The 24,221-nt window shown below is 38.7% G+C and overlaps 1 long non-coding RNA gene across 1 annotated transcript in view; it reads left to right on the forward strand.

The window, feature by feature from the left end:
• Positions 1 to 1,279: 1,279 nt before the first annotated feature.
• LOC128072157 (uncharacterized) overlaps positions 1,280 to 24,221 on the forward strand; it is a 28,059-nt gene continuing 5,117 nt past the window's right edge. The window contains exons 1-2 of the long non-coding RNA XR_008202153.1: positions 1,280 to 1,339; positions 10,393 to 10,526. This is a non-coding gene — a long non-coding RNA (uncharacterized LOC128072157). The remainder of the gene's footprint in view (positions 1,340 to 10,392; positions 10,527 to 24,221) is intronic.

Below are 24,221 nucleotides of genomic sequence, written 5' to 3' on the forward strand. Positions count from 1 at the left end.
TTTAGTGCAAGATATTTATTGAGTATTATGATGACACTTACAGTATGCTTTTTGAGAATCCTTCTTCCTGCGTAATGTTACAGCGTGCTCTTTTGAGCATTTTCAAGCTGTAAAATGTGTAGTGTTTTCTGGTAGGTGATCTAGAGTCTTGCAGGTGCCAGTGCTTGACACGATCTGATTCTGTTTAAGGGATGTGGAAGAAAAGTGATCTCAGTAGTGCCTGAACTTTTAAAAATGTTGGAGATGAGACTATATGCATTTGCTTTTTGCAGTTAACTCCTATTCTGCTTTTTTTTGTTTGCTTGTTGTTTGTTTGTTTGTTTCTGCCAGCATATTTACCATCATTTTATAATCATGAGTTGAATTGCCACTCACTCTTGCATATACATCTACTTCAAATAGAGCAGATAGTTATTGTATGCTAAACTGAGAAGCATAGCTATTTAGTCTGTTGCAATGCAGGTGATGAGCGCTGCTGCCTCTGAACAGCTCAGGGCACAAAGCCTGAGTGGAGGCATGGCCCCAGGTGTGGATGGGCAGGACCAAGCAGAGGAGCCTGTCTCCCACCTCCACACCCCACCTACTTCTACTGTTGGAGGAGACCACTTGGCACCCTCTGGGGGAAATATAAGCAATTTCTGCGGTTGATCTTTCTCCTCTGCTGCCTCCTGGGCTGGTTATGGCCCTGGAAATGGAAGGAGTGCCTCCAAAGCTGGCTGGGGAGGAAGGTTATGAAGGGGAATTGGTTTACTGAAAAGTTAATTTTGCCACATCTGGGTCGAGGACGTAATGGGAATTTATTGCTTTGTTTCTCCTTCTCTTTGCCCCCCAAGCTTTAGGACAACAAAAACTGATTTTGCATACATTGATGGAAGTCTGGAACTAGTTTTCAGTAAGCAAAACAATTTTATGGCTTTTTAAGTTCCTGATTTTCTTTAACTATCCTGAAAAAGCTGGCTTACTTTGTAGCCTGAAATCCAGATGGATACTCCATCCTGTTAAAGTTATTTTGCTTTTAGTCCAGCTAAAATGTGAGGAAGCAATGTAGCTACTTGACACATATTGGACCCCTTTGATAGCCATAATAACCTCCAAAATCATATATCTCAAACCAAATTATTTAGCAGATGAACATGCATTTCACGGGAAAAGCATGTTGCTTGGTCAGTGTAGCAGGTGTGACGGGAAATATGCTGTGTTGGTGTCCAGCTAGCACAAGGCCAACTTAGTTCTTTCTCTGCTTCATTGACATTCTTCAGCTTCTTTTTCACATTTTTTTTCTGTTTGTTCAGACAATCTGAATCTCGAAATGATGGAAAGATGCCTGCAGCCTCCTTGGGTAAGTTGGTGCTGTTGGCAGTTCAGCCAAACACTTTGCTATAGCTTAAGACTCCATCAGAAATCCGAAGAACTCAAATGCCCATAGACTCCAGCCCAAGCAGACACTGTGTAAATGTTTAGTCTGAGGTATTTTATTATCTTGTTTCTCTTCTGTTTGAGAACCAACATTTAACCTGTTCTGGATTTTCTTTTTATGCAGTGTTTGAAAAACAGGATAAACCTGTGTCCTTCTTGTCTCAGTGAAAGAACAGAAAATTTACAACACTTTGGGTAAAGAGAGGTGGGAAGTTATTGCTCTGGACTTAGCTTTTGTGAAATCTATGGTTTATGTAAAGAAACATCCTTCTGGCAGAATATTTTCAGAAGTTTTTTCTTTTTTTCTTTTAATTGTAGAGAATTTTATTCAATGTGGATGTGAGAAAACATTCTTCCATTAAGTGCTGGAGAGGATTCAGTGTAAGGGGTAGCTGGGAGATATCATAGATCACATGGAAACCTTCTGAATTGAATTGTTCATAGCAGTTGATGATTATTACTTATTACAGTAGATGTTAAATTGACTTTGCTCACTCTTGATGATTTAGCTTAAATATTCACTCCTGAGTAGCTGAAAAGTTGAAGTAGTGGAACTGATTCTACTTGGAAAGAGGCTCCCAGACTTCAGTGCAAGATATATTTTTTCGGTCAAGTATTTCCTGGCTTGTCTGGCTGGAGTCTTTTTGTACAATTAGAAGGTTTGAAAAGAAGATTGATTTGTTATTTATTGCAGAGCTGCGTGGATGCTATTTTTTTTTTTTTTTTTCAGTTTTACTAGGTGGCATAATGATGTCTATCTTAAAATAAATGCTTTCTGAGAATTTCATTTTCACAGACATTTCAGATCAAATCCAGCTAAATCACTGGGCCAGCAGCCGCCCCAAATAAGAGGTGTCATTAATTTCAGAAGAATAACATCAATGTTCAGTTTGTCCAGGCAGCAGAAAATTTAAGACTAGTCACTAGGCAAGGTTGTTGGGTTGCTATTTTGGTTATTAATCATGTAAGGTAGATTAACTCAATGCCAGTATTACCAGAGTACGAAACTACATACCAGGGACCCAATGAACCAGACCTCATATGTTTATCTTCTTCTGCATTGCATCTTTGTATTTTATGCTTGTGGTGACCAACAGTACCAAAGCTTAGGAGTTTCTCATATGAGCTTTCAAACTTCTCTTCCAAGAGAACTAAAGGAGAGCAGACTCCTCATTTAGGTACATTTCTGTGATACAGGTGCTAATGAAAAAGAAGGATCTCCATCTGTGTAGGTTGCTGTAATGCTCAATGAGTAGTGTATATTCAGTAGTGACTTTGGGACTCGAGACCCCAAATTGGAACCATTTATAGCCTTCCTCCTGGTCTTCATTCATTCAAGTTCACTTTGCTGCAATGCAAGATTTGACAAATGCTTCAGCAATGTTGTTTAAGTCTAAATTTAACAAGTTGGGCAGAACTGCAACAACTAAAAGCAATGAGGTCTTAAAACAAGCATGAAAATACATCAAAACTTCAATCATGGTGGATGATTTCTCTGTTTACAAAAACTTGCCTATGTTATAAGAACAGGCAAGACTGAGAACATGAGCTTTTTCCTTCCGTGTTTACAACTAAGACAAGTCTATCTTGCTGCCCTAAAACTTTGATCCTCTTAAACGTTATCCCTCTTGTCATTGTACAAAGCTGTCTTCCTTATAATTTAATTAGTAGAGACGCAGTAGACTTTGGGGCACTGAAAAAACTTTCAGACAGGGTAGGAAAATTTACAGGCAAAAGTACTGCTCTGTTGGGCTGAAAGACAAAGCCATTCCACTCTGTTGCTGTGTCACATGATGGAGGAGTATGAGCCACATTTAAACAGGCTGCCCAAGCATTTCTTACTATCCCCACTCAGAAAATCATGCTGCCAGCTCCAGCTGTCAATATGAATTACATACCTGCACTGTCTTAATTCAGGCGCTTACCAAAACACCTGCAGGTGGTCTTCAAAAGCAAGAAAAATAAAATAGAAAAACAGACCTTAAAATTTCTTCTTCCTCATCTTTTTTTTTTTTTAAGCTACAAACAAAAACTTAAGTATTTTCTCTTATTTCCACGCAAACCAGAGCAGACTTTTTGTGTGTGTAAAAGTGTACTGTATGTGACTTTTCATTCAAGACGTTAATTTGATGCTTAATACAAAAGCACTCAGGATGTTTTTCTATCTTATTCTAACCAACACATGGACATACTCTGCAATAAAGCAAGACTTTCTCAGTCTTTCCTCTTTAATCCTAGAAGAGCTTCCAAAAAAAAAGATAATTTGTCTTTTAATTGTAATGGTTTTCTTTATGATCTGATAGTTACAATATATGGCTGTGCATCTGGAAGCTTCTTCTACTTATCTTCAAAATATTAGTAAAAAGGACACCAACAGGCAACTAACCAAGGAAATTATGATGCTTGGACTGCGTCTTTGAAAAGGATGTTTTGAGTGATGCATGGTTATAATTTTCCAGATTGTATTCAGATGTCAGAACTGGCAGTTGTTTCCCCAACCAGCAGGTGTTCAAGCTGATAGATGAGATGATAATAAGAACCAGCAGAAGACTATATGAGGAATTCTATATAGCGCAATGCTCATGCTTGACTACATGCAGAGTCATTAGGCAGTGAAAGTTTTATTTAATCCCCAGACTGATAATAACAGAGACTGAATTCAGTCACTGAAGGCATCTATTTTTGGTTCCTTTCAGTGTCTGGAGAAAGTCAGTACAGAGATTTATATGAATGCTCCCTTAGTCCTTATTAAAATGAAAGACTTCTCCAGTGTGATTTCTATATTTACCCCATGACTGTTCCCTGAGCATCCTTGTAAGGGCCACCGAGACGATCTCTCTCAGTGAATTGTCTCAATTGTCTCTCTTCAAACTGAAGTGAAGAAAAAGGGAGCAGTAATACATGAGCTCTTTCCATGAAAAGGCTTGCAGCATGGATGTGGGTGCTGGAGGAAAACTTAAAATGTAATGTATTTGTAACCAGAGTCAGGCTGCATCTAGGCTTTCAAAGCCTTCTGTATTATGGTTCACAGAGAAATCTGATGGGAGAGTTTAGCAAGAATCAACGTTGTATTTCCATACAAACTTGGCGGGGCAACCATGAAAGGAGCACAGAAAAATAAACAAAAGAAGAGCTTGTTTTTTAGGATATCTCTGTTTTCAGGCTATAGAAAAGATACAGGAGTTGTTCTAAACTTCTGGATGGTCCTTCCATCAGACGTGTGCTGCTATCCTGACACGTACACACTCACTTAAAACATACATTGCTGAAATTTCTTCCAGGACAATATTAAGCTGAAAAGGTGGGTGATCCAAAGAAAATGTGCCTGCTGTCCAAAATGCCTGTTGCTCCCTCACTTCAAATATTGACATTCGTCTGGGTGCTTCTCATTGTTTAGGTTGTCCACAGACCAATTTAACCAAGGCTACAGTGCCAAGAAATAGGACTTGTCTCAGTAGAAAATTTCATAATCATTACCACTCTTTAGTGCACACTTTGTCTCATCTCAGTTTTTTTTAATTGCTGTCAATGTAGCTTGAACAGTGATGTATGCTGTTGCCTGCATGTCACCACATGGCCTGCCTTCTCAATAACATGAAATACACAGTTTTGTCTTCGTTTGTGTTCACTTAATGTATGCATTACTAAATGAGTAATGTTCAAAGATCTGATCATTGCTTTATTATTTTAGGTTTTTAATTCACTGTTGTGTGCTTGGTGTCAGAGAAGCCGTTGAGAGATAGGTATCATGCATGGTAACAGATGTATTGTCAGACAGAAAGTGGATGTCATTCTAGAAAAATGTTTTTTTCATTTTAATTTCCACTCTTAGAATTTTTAAAAGACCTTGGGAGAAAGCAAATTCACATAAAGATTTGTTGATATTAAAGCATGCCTTCTTAGTCTGTCATTACGGTATTGTGAATTTTACTTTGTAGTTATTTTGTAATTTACTTTGTAATTCCTGAAGTTCTGTTGTTATTTCAAGGGGCAGCTTAGTGGCATAAGAGAATAGGGATAGCAACAGAAAATATGATTAAATGCCTGAGAAAAAATGCGCAGTGAAGATCAAACACTGGAGCAAGTTGCCCAAAGAAGTATTAAAATCTCCATCCTTGGAAGTATTCTAGATTTGGCTGGATATTCTGAGGAACCTGCTCTAACTTCAAAGGCCGATGTGCTTTAGCGGGGACTTGGATTAGATGACCTCCAGAGGTCGTTTCCAGCCTAAATCATGCTCAAATTCTGAGAATATTCTGCTCTTCTGACAATAGTTTGCAATGAAAGTACTAGTTTACAAAGGCTTATAGAATGTGAAATTTTTCAGGCTAGCAATAAGATCAGTAAAATGTGCCATTGGAATATCCTTTGCAGTAACATCAAGTATTTCACCAAATTACCAAAGACTGAATTCACTACCATTGGTACCACAAAGGTCACTGCTGTCAACCCCTGGCTTATGGGCCTAATGTCTTTTATTTCTGCTGAAAATAAAGCATTGGCCTCTGCTTTCCATTGTAGATTTGCTGGCACTTTGCTAGTTAAAAAAATAGCCTGGATGGAAGTCCTAGTGAATGATTCATTCCATCTCCCAGCGAAGGAAGAATTTTCCCTACTAGGTGCTGCTAGCTCCTTTCCTCATCCCATTCTAAGTCTCCCAAATGACAAGGTTTACTCTACTGTATTTGCCAGTCTAATTGTTGACTTCCTGAGGATGAGCTCTCTCTGTTGTTTTTCCCTAATGCCAGTCTAAGTTTTCTCCTAATACCTCTTTCCTGTTCTCCTATTTCTATCTCACATATTATATTAATATTCTTGTCTCACTCTTTGGTGTTTAAATTTAATCCACTTGTAGATTATATAATGAACTGTGGTTCACCTCATTCTTTTAGCAGCTTATATGTGATCGCACTTATTTTCCTCTGAGTATTGCTCTCAGAAATGCAGCCATTTCTTGCATCTCTGAAGTCTTTGGTGTTTGGAACTGAACAGAAATTTCCAAGCCTGTGCCTAGAAGAATTTAGGTAATTGTTCCCTTGCTCTGTGATGAGGTACCTCTGAATAAACAGGGCAGAAGTGCATTTAGCTTTCTTTTACTGATCACAGCTGTAGAAATTTGTCAGTCACTGTCAGGGCTCTTCCAGCATTCCAGCCTCCCCGTGGAGTATTCCCACAGTGTAGGTGTGTTATGGGATGTCCAGAATGATCCTTTCTGATAAGTTGTTAAAATTTATGGGTTCACGTTTCTCATTGGAGAAACAGAAATAGAGGATAAATGTAGTGAAATGTTTTGTATGCACTGAAACCAGCCAAACCATGGGGTGTGCCACCAGCATTGCTTTCCTTTCAATGTGTTCAAATATCAATAGATACTACCTGCATGCAATATGAAATATAAACAATGGAGAGATTTTCGTGCAGCTCTTACCTCATATCAAGTGCTGTAAGATCATCTAGATAGACATGGGATACAATGAGAAATATGATGACAAATTAAGTATGTTGAGCAAGAGAAGAGAACCAAACTCAGTGATAGAAGGGAGGAGGATGGAGCAGGCTGGGGAAATGGTGATTCCCCAATGTAAATACCCCATATAGCTCTCCAACTTAATGTTCACACGATAACCTAACAGCTATCCTAATTCTCATTCCCTCTCCTCTTGCCTCTCTTCTGTCCTCTCTATACCTGTGTCCAAACCTGAGGAGGCCTGAAAGTGTGTCAGTGTGTGTGTGCACAGACTGTGTGCCCAAAAAGACCATTTGTACCTGCTTATCTTTTAGGTATGTTAGTCATTCAGTGCTACCAGGAGTATGTTTTTGTTTAGCTAGAAAAAGAACATGTTCTATTTCACATTGAACTTCCCCAGAGGGAAAAGTGAACAAACATGTTTAAATTGCAAGAAGAAAAATTTTACTAATTCAAAATAATCTGGTGGATCTCTAAACTCACAACAGAAGCATGGGAGGTTTGCCTACCAGTGTGAGGATGTGAATCTGAATCATCACAGAGGAAGAAGGCCAGTGTGCCAGCAAAGCTCTCCGTTTGCTACATCAGGACAAGTCAGGGACCCTGTGTTAACTAACATCAGTCTCCGGCAGTAATTCCCTCCACAGGCAAAAGAACTGCGCATCTACATTTCTGCTTCAGTTGTGGTGGGACACACAGGCAGTCTTCCACACAGATAGATATTCAGCCCGTTCCCTGGGGGCTCTTACCACACAACGTCTGATCTAAGGCACACTGAATGCAGTGTTTCTCATTTAGAGACCTGTCTATATCTGCTTCTGTTTGTTGTGAAACTCAACTGTAGAATATGTTAGATAATGTCTCCTTTATTAAGCCTCTAAATAATAGTTGTCTTGCAGCAATAAGCCAGTCACATCTGTCAAAAGTTTGAGAAAAGCTGCACTCAGTTCAAAACAGTACTTTTATTTCCAACTTTTTAACAGAGACCAGCTTCTAAATATGATATCTTTTTGCAAGTGTTTCTGGAAGTCAACCTTTCTGACTGTTTTTCTTTGGCATCTACTATTGCAACAAAGAATGACCTTAATCATTTTATAAAGAGGTAGTTGTTTTTTTCATTTCATAGTTATGAGTAGAGCAGTGTTTAAGAGTTGGTCAACGTTTCCAATATATTCCAGTTTGCCCAACTAAAGTTAAAAGAATAATGGATTTTTGTATTTGGGCATTTCTTTAGAACACCATAGATTTTCCCTTTAGCTTGTCTGTGGACTCTGCTATGTCTTGTGTTTTCCAGCAAGGCTTGCACTGTCTTTTATCTTGTACCTGTTGAATATTGTCAGCTGTTCTTTAGTTGTGTAATTCAGACATATAATACTTAAGTATTAAGTGAAAAGCTACTGATGTATCTTTGTGATGCAGAAAGAGGCATCCTAGTTACTGAAATAGATGGGAATGAACTCGTATTTGTGGAATTGTGATCTGAAAGTAGTTACTAGGGGTTGTTTTTAAGTATAAATTAAATATAAATATAAATAATTGTGATAATTTTGTCAAAAAGAAAAGATCCAGAGATATCAATCTGATCAAAACAAGATTGTCCCATAGAAAAATGTTAGTTGTGTTTATGGGGTTGGGTTTTTTTGTTTTGTTTTGTTTTTTGTTTTTGTTTTTTTACTGCCTTCGTCCTCTTTCCAAAGCAAGGTGAAATATCTGCAATTCATTGTTGCAGAACAACAATGCTGTTCTTCTTCCTGAAGGCAGGGATGCCAGGAGTGGCAGCAGGACTGGATCCCTTTGGCCAGGGCCCATCCTACTGTTCCTTGCCAGAGAGCAGGATAGGCCAGAGTGCACCCCGGTCTAGGGCACAGGGCACTGTGTAATGACAAGGCTGGTCCAGGGCCAAGCTAGGAATGTGAGCCAGTGAGTCAGGGTCAGAATCAGGACTGGTGAGGGTAAGCAGAACCAGACACAGCCAGCCCTCACCAGCCATGTCCTTTGTGATGAGGTCCCACGTGTAGGTTCATGGCCCTGCAGATGGGTCAGCTCTGCTTGATCCCTTCCCACAGTCATCAAAGATTGAGGCCAGTCCCCACCAGTGTTACTTCTAGGTCCACTCTGTGCCACAGAAGCTACACATACAGGACAAGGGATGTTGTCATGGGCCTTACTTTTCTATTTTATTTTTTTTAATATATTTAAGAATCAGTATTTTTCTTCTGGTAGAGACCATTTGTAAGTATTCATAGACAATCTAAAACTATCTTGATGGTTTTTCCTCAGCATTTTTCCTACAGTGCTTTTCCATGTAGTCCCAAGAGATATGAGATGGAGAGACTGCTATCTTAGAGATAGGTAGTATTGCATATTCCATAGATCTTTTTAAAATAGAAGTTATCTGAGAGGTCAGAGGGAGAGGATGTGTTCTGCTGAGTACTGTGATCAAGTTGAAGGATAAACATTGTTCGATATCGACTACAAGGATGATGCTAAGATTCTACTTTACTACAATGTAGTGATCTCAGCCTAGCTCACTGAATACAGCAGGCCATTTTCCCCAATCATTCCCTGCTCTGAATTCCCAATCAGAGGTTGTCTTGGATAAAACCAGTAAGATCTGTGCTAGGGTCTTCAGTTTCCTGTCATCAAAATGGCATCCTTTGGAAGTCATTTTCCCCAGAGTTTCCTACCTAGTTTTAATCTCATTAGTGCAACAGAAAGGATAACCAGAAATCTGTATAATGACGAAACAGGGATTTTACACAGAGATACTGAACTTGAAAGGATTGTGAACATTTGTGACATTAGAAACTTACTGCTTATTGCAGCACCTGGCTCTTTGATGAGTTAAACATCTACCATTACAGCTGCCTCAAATAATTCAGCAGAGATCATGTCTTAAAATACAACAGAAAATCAGCACTCTGCCTCTGTTCTGTCTTTAGAAATGAGCTGGCTTGTTCCTTGTTGAATTGTATTTTCTTTCCATTGAAAACTTTTCCACTGTAAACTTAGATGATTAGTTTAAAATTGTCTCTTTTGCCCAGCAATGTTGTGTTGTGCAAAGTCTGGTTGTAGCATGACGAGAAATATCTCTCTTTCTGGAACACAAGATGTATCTGACCCTTCCTTACCTAATCTACTATTTATTTATTTATTTTTTTTTTTGAGCAAAATGGGAGGTCAGGAGGGGAGAGAGGGCAGAGGGAAGGGGTAGAAAGAGAAAAGAAAACCATTCAGGCTTTTGCATTGTGCTTTCAGTATAGAAGGGGGCCAGGAAAGCTTAACTCCTGAAGTTTGTCAAAAGTATCATTAAAGAAAACAGTGAAAGAACTAATTATACTGCATCATTCTAGAGATAAAGAGGCTCTGTATTGCAGCAGTATTCTCATGGACCCAAGGGTAGTGTTATTTATTAGAAAAAAATATATAAATCTATTTCTTATTTGGAACCTTTTATGAATTGATCTCTGAATGTTTCACAAGTTGAGTCTCTCATCTCCATTTTACAGATGGAATAACTGAGATACTGTCTGTGAACTGCATGCAAAGGAACACCACGAGCACAAGCAGTAGGCAGAATTTGAGATTTGTGAGCAGAGAAAAGGAATCCATGCTGCCCCTGCAAGTACACCAACATTACCAGGTAAGAGTACCAAATAATGGGTTAGATTCTGGAGAACCACTCTTCTCTCCCTTCAGAAAGACACAGTTCTACTGCTGGTTTCAGGAAGACCTGAATTTTAGACCGCTCTTCCACATAGTAATACCTATAATGAAGGCACTATGAGTGAACACGTGGTTACATCTTTACAGCTGAAAATCCTTTCTAAATTCCACTTTAAGGTGAAATAGCTGCTGTACAGACTTTTGGCGTATCCGTACTTAGAAGCAATACACCAGGTCTATTGTATCAGCAAGTCATGGTCTTTTTACAGTTATAGTTTTTCCTGTGTACATAATCAGTCAATATTTGGCCCATACAGTTGCTGTTCTTCCTCCAAAAGGGCAGATGGTTAACTTCAGAGTGCCTTGAGTTTTCCTTGAGGCTTCAGAGTAGCCTGAGCCTTCTTTAATACAGGGAGCCCAGAGCCTCAGTGGACTACTGACCATCACTTTTAAAACTACTAGATAGAGGAAGAACATCAAAGCTCTCAAACATCTCTCCTGTCAACAATGTCCAGCATATCCCTTCCTCTGCCTCCATTTTTTCACTGTCATTTGAACAGTTGCAGACTTCTTTTCAGCCTTAAAAGGTGGTTGTGGATTTTTTTGTTGTTTTCTTTTTTACCTTTCTAATGACGTTTTGCATTTTGGAGCTAATTATATATGGAGAGAAAAATGGCTGTATCAGATTGGATTGAGTCATACTCTAGCTAGCCCAGGATCCTGCACCCAAAAAGTGACCAAAACCAGATGCTTGGTGAAGAGCATCAGGATGGGGCAAGCTTTCACTTAATACGTTGCCAGCATAGTCATATTTTCCAAGCAACCTACAATAGAGAAACTATCTGCAGCAGGGATGGTTATGTGTTTAAGTTCTATCAGGGAAAGGGGAACATCAGGAGAGAAGACGTTGAGTCTAGGTCTCACATTCACATGATCAGTACATTCATTTGTTTGATACTGCATTGCTTTCTATTTATTTCACGGATTTCTTTCTGCAGTTCATATAATTTATGAATTATTTTTCAGAAAGTCCATTCTTGCTACTTGGACACTAGAGAGAATTTTTATTACAGCATGAAGAATTTTTCTAATCTGATGTCACCTAACTCAGAAGTATTTTCCCTTTTACCATGTCTGCCTGCTAGCATTGTTTCCAAAAGATGCTGAAATCAAATTCTGCCTGTTTCATGTTTAAATCTTTACAAACATCTCTTGAAAAAAACCGAACACTTCGTTCCTGACAGTAAACAAACACCTTCCCTTTCTTTTGTTGTAATTTCTTACTGGTATGTTCAGGTTTTATTTTCAGAACAACGTGACATGTTTTGCTAATGATGTACTATTGTCTGGCATACCATATGGGTTCCTCCTTGTTGTTTTTTTTCTTTTTAAGAAGATCTGCAGCTGCTTCTCCAAGTAGCTGAGCAACTAACCCATGAAAATTGGGACAGTATGTTAAAGTACATAATGTGCTATTTAATTAACTTTCTAACATACCTGTCCAAAACCAGAGTCTAGTTGTAGCAGAAAAAAGTATGTCTCCTATCTAAACAGTCTCAGTAGACAACTGGCATTTCTTGAAGGAAAAACTTCATTCAGTATACAAGCATAGGAGTAACATGCATTACAAATTTAATCTCAGAAGGAAGTGGAAGTGTATAATCTAGAAGTTAGAGTTTTGATTCTCAGCAAATTACTTTATTGTGATTTTGGGTAATTACACACACACAGCTTCAAGGTTTTCTTTTACGTGCTCCAACAGATTACTTAGATTGGACCAACAATTAAAATCTCACTCCACTTACTTAGTGAACTTACTGAACAAGGACCAATCCTACAAAAAATTCATATTGATATCATTTGATCCAGTTGACTCTCAGGAAAGTACTCATTTGTAAAGTGAGACACATCTGTAAGTCTTGAGGGATTAAAGTCTTCCCCGGAAGTCTTGTCTCAGGCTTCAGTCCATGTGCAAAATGCACATGTAAATTTCTCATCAGTTTGCTTTGTGAAAATTTCTTTTGTGTGTCCACACACTGTGCGTCATTTACAGTACAATTTGAATTCTTGTATATTTCTTTGTTGCACCTCCTGAGACACATGGCCCAAGATGTGAGAAGTAAAAATGTCTGTGTCAGCATGTCTTAACACCTCAGGACAGCAAGAAGTGCTGAAGCATCCTCTGGTATTAATAAAAGACTTTGGTTTTGTGCCTTGCTGTGCTTTGTACAGCACTTATTCTGTAGCAATACAGTGAAACAGAATGTGGCAGGCCCACCACATGCACATGTGACAAATCTCATGCTGCCAGTGTGAGACGTTCATTCCTGTTTCCCACTCTCCAGCCTCAGCTACTGCAGCTCCTAGAGGGTACCGTTTTCCCTGCCACAAGGACCCTCCCAGGCTGCCCAGCCATTTGGCTCCATAGGAAGGAGTTACAGACTTCTTGCTGCTTATAATTTAGGAAGACAAATGCCCTGCCAGAAGCTGAAAATGTTAAAAACACAAATACGATTATTCTTTCTGTACTCATTCGAGTGCTTTGATTTCAGAAAGACTGTTTTCATAACTACCTTCTAAATATTACTCGTTACCTTCCTGGCTGCTTTGCATGTTGTTTTTCTTTTCACTTAAGATGTATTGCTTATACTGGGAGAAGCTGTGTGGCCCCGTTTGACTAGTTTGACTGGCCTCATACAGTGTGAGAACAAGGACATATGGCAGGAGTTAGCACATCCAACATCCAATTTGCCACCCATGTCTGGCCTTCAGCAAGTTGTCTCTTAACACAACATGTCAGTTCCCCTACGCATTTGTGAAAGGAGTAGAGACAGTAATATCTCCCCTATGGTAATATCCTGAATGTCTCTTAAAGATCATATACTGAGCATGGGATGCCCAGTGCTTCTCAGGAACGAAGTACTTGTGAAAGCGCTACTGGCAGAAAGTTGGACCCTGACCTCACGCAGCATCCTCACCTTACCACGACAGCTGTCTGTGCACACTCCAGCAGACACATCCCCCTCTGTTTTGTAAGTGGATATAGTCAGAAAAATGTATCATAGAGAAGAGATTGTAAGGGGAACAAGGAGTAAGCTGGAGGTGAGGTGAATGTTGGCCTACATCTCACCAACATCATTCTCCCTAGAGGAAATCAAAGAAATACGAGCTTTGCAGACACCGGCCTTAGTTTAAATGCCTTCTGTGGTAAGTTTGATTCCAGCTGTTGTTGGATACCTGTGCTTGGATTTCACATAATTTTTCCAATGGAAATATTAGAAATGTTTGTTATTTTTCTTGGAAGACTTTTTTTAATAATAAAACTAGAAGCTTTCTAACCGTAACTTAACTACAATTCTTCTATACAGTCCTGCTATTTATTTTTTTTTAACTGAAATTACCTAGAAATGTGAAGGCCGTGATGATCAATGGGAGCTGATCGATGTTTGGCAGGTTCTGCCGAGGAAACTTCTTAAACACAACAGGTTTTTAACCTGAAGAGCAATGTTTTCCATTATCCCAAAGCTCAAGTGACTCATAGAAATAAGCAGGTCACATAGAGAAGTAATGTGTGAGGATTACTGAGTTCACCACTTTCTTTTTTATCTGTAACAAACAGACGTGTTCCTCACTTCAGTTGTAAATTGTTCTGAAACACTCAGAAGGACCTTACTACTAATGGTTGTTGAGTACATTTAACTTTTGCCAGCCAGCTCAAGGATGGCTTTGAGATTTGGGTTACAGCTGAATTCTTTTCCAAAAGAACAGAAAGACAGACATTCCGCAGAAGTGTAGCTTGCAGTCTGTGAATTTTTATTAAAACGTGTAACCTTACTGAAAATGGAAGCCTAGTATTTCTACTTGAAACTGAAGAAGGTATGACTGTATGAATAGGTGCACTTTTTGATGGGCTATTCCTTTTAAACATGATTATCAGAGAAACAGTTTAAGGGAACGATTTCTGTTGTTGCATGTTATTCATGTAAAGTGATGTGTTATGATTGGTTTTATTAAACATTGATCAGGAGGATCAGCCAGGGAGCCAGGCAGATCTCTGTGATAGCTTTCCTATGGGCTGTTTGCTCAGGTGTAGGAAAGGCAGCACTGATGTTTCAAAAACACAGTTCCCTAACTGTTTTGGAAAGAACTGGAAAAACAATAGTTACATCAGGTCCCTCTGCTCACAGAGCTCATTCTTCTGTGGAAGCACCTGTATTTAGAATCCACTGTGTACTGCCTCAGTCATGAAGCCAGGAGAGTTATTACTGGCAACGTTTTCAAACCTTAGATGCCTAGATTTAAGCATCTAAATATGTGGTTTGATTTCTGAAGTGAACTGAATGCACACACGCACACAGGCATTATACACACACACACACGTTTTATTGAAATCAGCTGGAGAAGCTTGGTCATAAGCATTTTTGAAAATCAGGCCACTTATTTAACTGTCTAAGTATGGATTTATGAGCCTGGCTTCAGGCACACCCAAGTCTAGTCATGGCCTCACATAGATACAAGCGTATTATCACAGCACTGCACAGTGCAGACTAATTTTCAAGTCCCCTTCCAGCATCACACTTCTTAAAATTAGGCTTGATGAAAATAAAATTGGGGTAATTATTTCCATATATTAAAACCAAGGATTATTATTGTTTCATTTCTGGAAGGGAAAGGATTTTAACCTTCCTCTGCAGTAACTGGAACCTAAATATTTCAGCCCGACTGCAAGCTATCAGAATCTGAGAATCAGAAAATGAGACTCGTTCATTGCCCGGTTTTCTATTTTTCTTTTGAATATCACAGTGCTTACTGAATTTCATGTGATTATTGCTTATAAAGAGCAAAAGGATTGCCAGACAGCCCTCGAAGTGCTGTGAGAGCATTGTACACGCTGCTTCCTACTCATGGCTTCAAACAAAAATGTGACCTTACCTCAGGCGCATTAAAATGAAGCAGTGAAACTCATTTTTCTAAAATCTTCCTGTGGAAGCTGATGTCAGAAAGGTGCAGTGCTGCTCTGAACATCTAAGCACGTGTTTGTCTGCAGCTCCACTCCGTAGGAGCCTGGGAGGGCAGAGCTGTCTCAGTGCCACAAAGAGAGGATTACTTCTGGGCCTTCTTTTGTGTCCTAACATCTTGGTCGTAACACTTGTGTCAGGGAAGTTTAGAAAGCTAGTTAAATCACTGAACATTTCTGACGGTGCTTCCATCCCTGTTGGTAGCACAGAACTGACAAAATTGACCTGAAGAAAGAATTCTTGGACTTCTCCTCTTTTTTTCACTTTTGAGTTGGTTGGTTTTTTGTTTTTTTCTTTGAGGCTTTTTTCCTTCAATTTGGCTCACAGCAGCTGGTAATTCTGATTCCCCCAGTATTTCTGTGAAGAATTTCCTTTACTGGTTACTTGACTTTGCCCCCCACCACTGCAAACTGAATTTGATTTCTTTTTCTCTCTCTGTGCAAGGAGCTGTGTGTTCTCAAAAATGAGCACATTTCAGAGGTGGTCCAGAAAACAAATATACAGAAATAGATTTGCCTGTTTTCATTTAGGCAGTTATTTTATGATTTAGTTTATTCTCTCAGGTAGCCTCTGACTGTCTTTGATGCTTTTGTTTCTCTGCAATAGGGTATCATTAGCAAAGCTGGAGAAAAACAAAGCAGCTCAGTGGGAGGTAAGAGCACTCAACCATGCAAAATCTAGCATTGTTTCAATTCCTAACATTACCTTTTAGAAAACAATTTCTGAAGCATTGCCTCTGAGCTGGAAAAGACAGGCTAAAAAGATCTGAGCGCTGAAAATAAGAGCTAAAATACAAAGCAGAGAAAGATTTCTGGTGACTGAGTCAACAGGGAAATACATTTAAGTGAATGTCAGCATTCATGGGCAAGCTCCTAGAAATGTCTTAATTTGCTCTATAGAAGAGTTTGGGTTCAGTAATTTCATTTTGTTGTTGTTGTTGTTTTAAATATACAGAAATTCTACTGATAGCAATTTTGCTCCACATCAGGATGAGTTTCCCTATTTCCATTATATATCTGTAATCTTTCTCATGTCTTTGTGATACTCTAATGCAGTATCTTGCTTTGTTAGGTACTCTTTATTACTCTCCATAAACAACGACTTACAGACTAAGTGGAGACTGATTATTAGTCACTTAGGTGTCTGAAAAGTAATAGCAGAGGAAACTAAATTTAGCCTTGAAAATAATAGCAAATAAAAGGAGGAACAGTTCCAAGTGAAGATAGAAGTGTGCTTGTCAAAACCACAAAGGAAAACTGGGAAAACATTTTCTCCAGACAGCCAGTAACAAAATCTTCAGCAAAAAAGCTGTTTGGGACAATCCCCATTCACTTCAAAAGGAATAGTTCCAGGGCCTGTCTTTCTGGACATCACAACAGTCTCAAAAGGTGCTTTTCACAAGTTGATAAATTGTTCTTGTCTCACAGACCATAGTAGACTTGGAAGCAAAAGTTGAGTGAACAAGTTGCAATATAGAGCAAAGGGACCAGGGCACAGGCAGTTACAAGTACTGTTAGGTGTCTGGCTGCTGGATAATGGTGACTTATTGCTTCTAAGCACGTAAATCCCTTTGTCTCCTACCGCGTTTCTCTTCCCTCATTTTTCCCAGCATTAATTCACTCTCCAATCAGCGTCATTGCTTCGTTCCTTCTTTACAGTTGTTGTGTTTTGATTACAAGTGTGCCATCTGCTTAGCTCTTAGCTTACAATGTTGGAGGCCTTCAGGAAGGTAAAGTAGCCTGTACAGGAGCAAAGAAGTGAGCTTGAGAGATAAGCAGAGTGATGGTGCTTCTGAAATTGTAAGGGAAGCCAAGGGTGATACCATCAGACAGAAGCATAGGTAAATGCAGAGTGTAAAAGTCAAATTCATTTTCTTTTGTCACCCACGCAAACAATTAACATATCGGTATAAGGTTTCCTCTGGTACTTTCCATCACATAAACAGGCTGTCTCACAGTCTGGGAATGATCTGGGAATCATCTGAAAAGTAGATCATTTGAAATAATTGTGCCAACTCTGGACAGCGAAGCATTAAGAAAATTTAGATTTGTGAGGAAGGAAGGGTTTAGAGCTAGTAACACTCTAAAACGATATTAAATAATGACAAAAAAATGCATAGGAGTTGGAGAGTGTGTGAGAAGATGAGATGTAAGAAGGGCCATTTGAGGTGAGAAAGAAATCAGCTTCTGGAGTGGTAAAAGGAGTGAAATATATTGATATCTTAACTGTAGCAGGATTTTCAGTTCCTGACTATCTTCATTAAAGATCCCATTAAAGTGAAAGGAAGCTCACATCCGATGTTACTGACGGCAGGTTGGGGGTTATTCAGTCATATGTACTGCAGGTCACATGAACAGAAGGACAGGAGCTTTGTTGTTGTTGTTCTCTTGTTGATTGTTTTTCAAAAAGTTTCAAAACTGAAAGATTTCACCAGTTCAACGATGCATGTAACTTTTATTGCATAGAGATTATTGCATGCACACTCATGGATTGTGTGAAGAGGTCTGGGACTGATGCTGGAACTAAGGATTTGGGGGGTCAAAAGTTGGTTACATGTTGGCATGCTCATTATTGGGAGAAGTAGATTTGATGACAGAAGCCTCACTTTATGAGCATTCTGGATTTGGTACAAACACAAATCAAAAAACAAAAACAAGCAAAAAAACCTTCTTTAAGAAGCTTTAAAACTTTGTTTCTTGTCCAGGTGTGGTAGAGACATTATTAGAAAACGTTAAAAGTTAGATGAGTTAAATCCTATTCTTTATAGGGTTTTTCACAGCCAGGGGGACCTTGTGTAGAGTGTTAACATAAATTTTAATCCGCTTCACTTCCATCATATACTGGAAGATGGCTTACGCCATCATTAAAAATGAGGCACATCAATCTGCTTCTATGTATACAACAGAACACTTGGCTTTTATTTCTCTGACCTCATCTAATCCACCCTGAATCCTCTACAACACATTACAGCATTGACAACTTTTTGTCCCTTGTCTTCTTAAAGATACATTTTACCAAAGTTTGGTATTTAGCTGTATATTTTTTATTCATTCGAAATTTGAATGCAAATGTTGGTGAATTGAATTCTTATAAATGTGAAGAAAATTAGAAAACTGTAAACTAAACTGTGTATAACAATAGACTAAGCTTGCCTTTAATATTATTAATATTTGTTTGATCAACATAAACAGTCTGATGTGGATCACACTAAAACTTCTGGATTCTTTTTAATATTTGTTTGTTTCCCAAAGAACTGCTCTTCTTCAAAGAATTTAACATACAGTGCTTAGTCCTTCTCAGAAGTCATCGTATGAATCTTTTGAATCTTCATGAAGTTTCCCACCGATCACTGTAATAGGAGCAACTTAAATAACTCATAAATTGCAGTGTCTCACAGTTTCTCTCCACCTTCACCAAATTCAGAGTCGATCTGCAACTGCTCCCATACTTCTATCAGCTACTCTGGGCTGATGTCACCCTGTGACAGTGTAGAGAGGAAGGGACATTTCCACAATGTAGCCTAACACGGTAGGGTTGAGGTATAGTTTGTTTATGTGTCTTTTAACACTAAAGCTTCATCTGCCCTCGGTTGTAATTCAGTGAGGGATTTTGCCTGGTTTGTTTCCATGAACTAGAGCGCTTCAAGGATAAAAATCTTGCTTAGGAACAATGATAGTAATCTTCAGCATAGAAATTGCAGCAGATTCAATGCAAAAATCAGGTATGGAGCACCCCAGCCAAAATATGGCTACTTGTCATACAAAAAGATGCCTCACCAGAAGAATACTTCGTATTTTTGGTTCTGTATGATAATGTGAAGTTATTGCCTGTGAAATGACAGTCAATGCCTGTCTGAAAGAACAACAGAAATCCATATGCTTCAGTTTCAGGCTGCATATACAATTTTTTCTTCAAAAATTTTAATACACACTTTTGATAGTGTTTTGTCAGCTATGAGTCCTGTAGATACATCTTTTTATCCTGACCCCACTAAAGTCAAAGTCTAAAGGACATTTGTTTAAAGATAGGGCCTTGGCACCAATGAATCACAACTTACATGGGGTTTTGAAATAGCACAAAAATAGTCTTTACAAGACAAATAAGCTTCTGCACCCACTGCTCCTTACTCAGCCTATCCTGCAGTGCAGCCTTATGTCATCCCTACAAGTACTTCTTCCTAGAGTTCCTTTTGTGGAAATTGTTGTGTGCTTCACAGGTGTCAGGCAAAAGACCCCCAGAGCCCTTCTTCTTTGACTTAGCGTTATTTCAGAAGCATGTGACCATAAAAAGAATTTGTCCTTATTGAGAGATGATCAGGCATAGTAGGTAAATTACATTTGAGCTACACTGCACTCCAGTAAAGCCAGTGGAGTTGCATCAGTGCAACTTAGAAATGAATGTTCGTTTATCATTACAGCATGGACTGTCTCCAGTCATTGTTTTCATCTGCTGCTGCCTCTGAGCCACTAGCTCCTTCTGCTTGAAAATGTTTAAGTCCTTTATTTTCTTCACCACCTAAACTGTATCTAATGGGCAACACATTTTCCCTTAGGTACTTAATATTGATTAGGTAAATGAATTTAAGTTTTAGAACTGTGAAAATTTGGAAGCATCTGCAGACATTGAATAAGGTTTGTTTTCACTTCTACAGTCTGCTAACAGCTGGAATCCTCAGCCTGAAAAGCCTTCTTTGTTTCCCAGGTTTCCATTACACATTTTTGTACCACACATGCAAACAATCCAGGCCTGTGAAGGAGGGACAATTCTTATTTTATGAAAAATGTTTGCCATTTTCCATTCCTTTTCAGACCTCTACTTGTCCTATAAATGTTGTTAAAAACATTCCTATTTTTCCCTCTGCAGCAATATTTTTAATACAGACGCTAGGTGAAAGTTTGATTTTGCACCAAATTTAATCCTGCCATACGCAATTAACTTCAGCGAGGTTTCTCTACATTCCTATGAAGGCAGGACACACATTCAAAATTCAGTAATAAAGTTAGTTGTTCCTGTCTTCTGCAGAAGCTATAGAACAAGGAGACCGTATATTTTCCAGTGGACCTGCTATTGGTTGTGTCAGTAGCACTGGTGAATTTTGCATGTTCATTTTCACTTGTGTAAACACAAAGTATGTCAGAATGAAGATCTATAGATTGTACTCTGGCATCTTTTATTAAGCATCATTCTTGTTTTGGTGTGTGAACTTCACCAGAATCCCTCTAACTTTCAATGACTTAGTCCTATCAAAGACTGGCATGTTGAATATGTTGTTAGTCTATGAAATTCTTCTGAGATTAAACAGTTACATAGGTAATTTCTTGCTTTTGAATACTCACCAGCAATCTGACCCAGAATAGTTGGAATAATAACAATGTTCTAACCTGTCCAATCAATGTCTGTCTTATTTCATCCATGGCAACAGAATCATTTAGAACATTTAGTATCTAGTGTAGGAATCCTCAAGTATAGATACAGATGTCTAGGAAACTGAATTATCCCTACTTCTTAGAGGTACAGGATATTATTCTCAAACCTGGCTCTAAAATCAAAAGATTGAATTACAATATATAGATGTCCTTTGCAATTCTACTCTCATAAAAAAAGAGAGGAACCCTTTTTGAGGACAAGATGAATGCACTCTGTTCTGCAGGACACAGACCTAACTATCTCCTATCTACACCCTTTGCAAACTGTGTCCTCAAAATATTTTTTAACATACTGAACAAAAGATTATGGTACTCAAGATGTTTTGATTAAAATGCAGGGTACCTTGGATTCAAAGAACTGTCTTTGGTGACTGTAGTAGATGGTACTTCAAAAGACCTGATACAAATGCAAATAGACTTCTTTATGTCATTTATCTATACCATACTTCCAATGGGATATTGAGTAACTGAGGTAACTAATGTCAGATTTTTTAAATGACACCTCCAGAATGCAAGTTAGCCTAGCACATACTAATGTCCAAACTCACTGAAAGACAGATTTTTTAGAATATTACATCTGTATCCACTGAAGGCCAAAGTTAATGAGGACTGGGTCTTGAGAGTTGTTTTGTTTGCTTCTTTATCAGCATGGAACTAATTTGTGCTGGAACACATTTCCAGTAAACCATCACCTTTCAATTTGCACACAATGCTTAAAATAAGTTCAAACACAGGTTTTAAAATCAAAGTTGTTTGATTATTAATAAATTAATGTTTGTTGGTTTTGGTTTTTTTTTTTTAACACTGCATTTATCCTTCCCTTTCTGGAAGGATACTTTCTGGAGTGTGAGTCACCTTACTTCACAGTGACATTTTCAAAAGTAATTCTGTGTTCACTTAGCCTATGAAGTAATCGCCCTGATTATTTTCACCCATTGAATTTCCTGTAACTTTCTCTCTTATTTTAAATTCTTCTATCCCCTCTACATCTTTGCATTGATACTATTTTTTCTTGGTCATCAACAGAGATGCAGCATCTTTGGATTTTATTTTATTCCAGTCAAGGCAAAAAGAGTACAGGAGCTCAAATAAATTAAAACTCTGAATAATACTGGTTATAAGAGCATGATGCCAAAGCATCTTGGCAATGACATTTGTAAGCCAGAGCCAAAGAACCAGAAACTGATGTCTAGTCAGAGATGTCAAATGCAATTCTTGCTGCCAATGTCTGGCAAGAAAAATCTGCTCAATAGATGCTTTGCCTCATATGACCCAGTTGGCACTCAGAGCAGAGATGTTTAATCATCAGAATGTAGTGCAGGTAAATTATAAGGAAAGGATGTGGTACTTCCTATACATCCTCTTTCTTGAATACTATCACTCCCTGTATTTTAACGCTAGGTGTTTGTATTTTAACTCTAGGTGTTTATTCATAAAAAGTACTGTCAGCTGTTGTAGGAACCTCAGTCTTCTAAAAATAATGAAATGTTTGGGATTTGAATCATTGCTGGCAGTGGATGCTACCCCAGTGTATTCAAGAGAGCTTCTGCTCTTCTTCACTGACACTGTATCTCTTTGACTTCATTTTAATAAGGGAGGGAAATTGTGAAGTCCTTGCGTTTCTGTGAAAAAAGTGACCTTTCCCTTTGGTGTCCCCATTTCCAAACAAGACACTTCTTTTGTTGTTTGTTATCTTCTGAAATTCCACAAACTCTTTGGAAGAGCTTTATTTCCCCAAAGCCACAAATACCTGTGCAAGAAAGCAGTTTAGTTTGCAGATCTAGTCTAGTTTGTGTAGCATTATTTCTCTGAGAGAGAAGGCCAGGGAAGGATATTTGCTCACCATTTGTCAGCAGAGATAAGGCTGATCATTCTTGTGATAGCTAGCTAATGGATGAGTGCCACTGATGTGTTTTAATGGATGTTTGCAAAGATGGTGTAGCCTCTCTGTCATGGCCTGGTACTTGTGTCCTCTTGATCCAGAGGCAGTGCTGAATATTCCATATTGCCTGACAATGGCTTTTCTGGCCACAGGGAACACGGTGAGAAAAGGGAGCTAGAATACAGTTTACTGCTCTATCATAGAAGAGTCATAGAAGAGCAGTGGATAGAGATGACAGTTTAGATATGCAGAACACCCAAAGTACAAAATAAGCTGCAACTGTGTATGTTTCATCAACCAACATAGGCACACAAAGAAAGAGATCCATGGCTGCCTTGTTATATCCCAACACTTCATTGACCCAGGCAACTTCCTTCATTCCCCCTATTTAGGGGCAACTCTGAAGTTGAGGCTAAGCAATCAAAAACTTATAGTGAATTGTTTAGTGTTAGTTGAAGGGTCAGAACACGTTTTCCATCAAATATATGAAGCAGAACTAGCAACATTTTGGATCTTATTCCAGAAAGTAGGGCAATTGTGTGCTAGATTTTGGTGGCTCACTGAAACTATTATTGCTCAGTCCAGAAAAAAATAGCTTTAATAGACCCTCACCTCTACTGACAGTGATAGAACAGCATTATAGCAGAAACAGCAGCAAGATTATCTCTTCAGTGGCTAAGTGGCAGTAACAGGAACTTGTATCTCCAAACTTTGACACCAGCAGCGAAGTGATGTCTTTGAGAGTATGCCTTAGATGGCCTAAGAAGTTAAAAAAGGTACTTAAAAGATATTATTTCCCATAAGCTACACAGAAGCTATTCCTTTTACAGTCGTGTTCATGAATCATCACATGTTGGCAACCATGTACTCCACAAAAAAAAAAAAAAAATCTGACAGTAAACTAAGCCCCATCTTCATTTCTTACTCCTGAAGGGATCAAGATAATGCACTCAATTACCTTGACAGCTTGATCCCATTAAGACCAATCAGAGTGCAGTTGGCAATCAGATGTAGATATCGGCACATCTCTCTTGACCTCTTTGGCAAAAGAAGAAGTAAAGTTCAGAGAGAAATTCCTCAACCTTGGAAAGGAACAAGACAAGCAGGTTGGAATTTATGTCTCTTTTCCATACAGTAATGTGAATACACCTGAATTCCCCACTGGTGTTCCAAGACACCTCTGCAAAGCCAAGAAAGCAAGAAAAGCTTGCCCCAAATGAACCAGAACTCGAGTTGGACCAGTTAACACTAACTGGCAAAACATCAGTCAAGACCAAGTTGCTTAGTGCTTGCAGTGGTCAGCAGGGTGCTATTCAGAAGGTCATTTTTTTGTGATGCTCAAATCA

The sequence above is a fragment of the Tympanuchus pallidicinctus genome, unplaced genomic scaffold, assembly GCF_026119805.1.
Source record: "Tympanuchus pallidicinctus isolate F22 unplaced genomic scaffold, pur_lepc_1.0 scaffold10, whole genome shotgun sequence".
Taxonomy (NCBI): Eukaryota; Metazoa; Chordata; class Aves; order Galliformes; family Phasianidae; genus Tympanuchus; species Tympanuchus pallidicinctus.